At 52.6% G+C, this 3,168-nt stretch overlaps 1 pseudogene; it reads right to left on the bottom strand.

Moving 5' to 3' along the window:
• Window positions 1–1,947: 1,947 nt before the first annotated feature.
• Window positions 1,948–2,711, bottom strand: LOC112866519 (small ribosomal subunit protein uS5 pseudogene; annotated as a pseudogene).
• Window positions 2,712–3,168: the final 457 nt, after the last annotated feature.

The raw sequence follows: 3,168 nt of genomic DNA, 5'->3' as shown, positions 1-3,168 counted from the left end.
ATCAGCTGGCCGGGCCTGTGTTTTAGGTGAGGACCCCGCTCTGCAGGCAGCAGTGACACAGCCTTGGTCCCACTCTCTGTGAGGCCAGGCTGTCTGAGTCTCAGGCTGTGGAGGGCTCACGTCTCCACAGGCATCAGCTGAGCCTCAGGCAGCGGCGGTGACCCAACATGGTGCGGAGCGTGATTCCGGGACTGCGTGATGAGCACCTTTGGGTTTGTGGGAAACCACTGAACTGTCATGTGTCGCACCCCCACCAACACAGAATGGCCGCGATCGCCGTTGCCCTGCATGCTCCCAGCGTCTGGTGCCTCACTGTTCCGGATTGTGCCATTCTACTAGGTGCCTGGTGGGATTCTGTAATTGCCAAGGGCAGTTTTTAAAACCTCTAGATGAGGCTCTCCTTCTGATCCTTCCCCCTCTTTCCTTGCACCCCATCCCACCCCCCAGGCCACGTTCCTTCTACCCACACAGTCCACTGGCCCCGAGATTCTGCATCAGACTGGCCGCCGTGAGAAGTGCCTTGTGCTCCAGGCAGCCACCCCCACCCCCGGACCCTCCGACCATGCAGTCGCTTCAGGCCTGTTAGACCAGAGGTGCTCAGTTTACTCAACTCACAAAACATGTAATTGACTAAGAGTCCTGGAATTCTCTATGTATTTCCATTCTGGAAATACCCCTCTCGTATTTGTTCAGCCTGAATTTTGTTGCCGAAGACCCAAATTTATTTTATTTTTATTAAAAAATTTTTAAAAGTTTATTCATTCTGAGAGTGAGAACGAGAGAGAGAGAGAGAGAGAGAGAGAGAATCCCAAGCAGGTTCTGCTCTATCAGCATAGAGTCCGACGCGGGCTTGAACCCACGAACCACAAGATCATGACCTGAGCCGAGATCGAGAGACACTTAACCAACTGAGCCACCCAGGAGCCCCCCAAATTAATTTTAAACTAGAATTCCTAGATCTCTCCGTCTGTTTCCTCACCTGTACAAAGGGCCTATTGGACCCTGTTCATCCTATAGGATGAATTTCTACAGTCTGACCAAAATGATTAAAAGAAAAAATTGAGGACGTCTGGCAGAGTCTTGGCAGTCATAGGGTGATGGGTGTCTGCACGAGGCAGGCTGGAGGTGCCTTCTGCTGTCTGGGAGCTGGCTCTCTAAACTGCTCTTGCTTTTTTATTTCTTCCCATGTTTCTCTTCTGAAACTACAAGGTCTCTAAAACCTCCTGGTGACTTACTCTCAAGCCCACAGAGGCTCCCCCTGCAGCAGCCGAGGAGGCCCAGGTTAGAAGAGGGGACAGAGAAGATGCCCCATCATACACCTGCTGCTGGTACACTGGGGTCTTACAAGGGACCCTTCAGCAATTCAGTCCTCACAAAGGGCTCCCCTGCCATCGGAGGGGACAAGGCAGTCCCAGCCCACCTACAACGTGCCCAGCCGTTCTGAAAATGAAACTGTGCATGTGGTGACCTGGCAGGGACGCGAAGGGGGGTCAGGTGGAGAAAACTTGTTAAAAATTCACCTTCTGGCGTTCCACCTCCAGGGGCTTGGATTCTGTAGGCCCGGGATGGGGCCCCGCAATCTCTATTTTTAATAAGTGCTTGCTGTGGATTGAATTGTGTTCCTTCCAAATTCGTATGTTGAAGCCCTAACCCCCCAGGTTGTGACTGTTTGCAGATGGGGCCTTTACAGAAGCAGTCAAGGATAAATGAGATAAAAAGGTGGAGCCCTGATCTGATAGGATTAGTGTCCACAGGAGGCCACAGGGTGGCTGTCTATACACCAGGAGGAGAGCTCTCCCCAGAAACCAAATCAGCCGGCACCTTGATCTGGGACTCTGAGCCTCCAGGACTGTGAGAAAATCAATTACTGCTTTTCTTTAAACAGGCTTTAATTTACTTTATTTTTCTTGTACAAAACTGTGTGGTGGCTGGAGTCTGGTGTGGGTCTTACAAGACAGTGAATTCCTGATAGGGAGACTTGGGGAACTTGGTCTCTCCCCAGAGGTCGGAGGTGAGATAGCCATACACCTTGGAAATGGCATCAAAGTGGCCTTGGTGAAGTTGCCCCAGGTGGGGTGCAGTCCCTGGCCGAGGGGCAGCTGTCGTCAGCACCGGCCATTGTCAGTAGCTTCTTGGGCACAGGGGCTGAGATGATGCCAGTGCCTCTGGGGGCAGGGATGAGGCACACCAGTGCAGAGTCACAGTGGCCGGTCACCTTTGGTGGCACAATGTGAGGCTTGCTGGTCCGGTTACCCCAGTAGCCTCACCATACTGGACAGTGGGCAGCTTAGTCAGGGTGATGGCCCCACGGACGGCAGTGGCTACCTCCTCGGAGCACTTAACACCCAGACCGACATATCCAACATATCCATGGTCATCTCTGATGGCAACAAGTGCCCTGAACCTGGTCCTGTGGCCAGCCTGGGTCTGCTTTTGCACAGGCGTAATCTCTGAAACCTCGTCTTTGAGGGACAGATCAATGATCTCAGATTCCCTGATGGGCAGGGAGAAGAGAAGATCTCCTCCAGGGACTTGATCTTCCTGTCCTTGACCAGGTGGCCCCGCTTGGTGGCGGGGATCCCCTTCTTGCCCTCCGCCTTGCCTCTGTGAGCTGTGTGGCCTTGGCCTTGGCTACAACCATCACCGTGAGCATGACCACAGCCCCAGATGCTGCCGCCAAAGCCTCTCGGAAGCTCCTGCAGCACCAGCATCGTCTGCTGTTTGCTCTTTTCTTGGAGAAGAGGCCAGTTTCTGACATTTAAACCACCTTGTTTGTGGTATTCTTTTATGGCAGCCAGAGCAGACTAATGCCGCTCTACAAGTGATTCTGATGCAGGGTCGTTTCACAGACAAAGAAACAAAGACGTCACAGTTGGGTATGTTGTCAGAATCCATATTTGAACCTTGGTCTGTGGGGTTCTATTGCCACTGAGTCATCCTGCCCTTTGTTGAACTGGCACTGGACTTGCCTTTATAACTAGAGGTCACAGGAAGTGAGGGACGTGCCCTGTGCCCACAGGTGCATGGGGCCATGTACATCTTCTGCACCTGCTGTTTCACATCAGCCTCGCGTCATTTTCCACGGTTGTCTTGTGCAGTAGGTCCTATTACTTCTAACAGGTTAGCACACTGAGGGGCAGAGAAGGAAGGGTCGCCCAACTAGAAAAT

The sequence above is a fragment of the Puma concolor genome, chromosome A2 (assembly GCF_028749965.1).
Source record: "Puma concolor isolate L17-30 chromosome A2, mPumCon1.1.hap2, whole genome shotgun sequence".
Lineage (NCBI taxonomy): Eukaryota > Metazoa > Chordata > Mammalia > Carnivora > Felidae > Puma > Puma concolor.
This window is presented reverse-complemented; position numbering and strand designations above follow the sequence as displayed.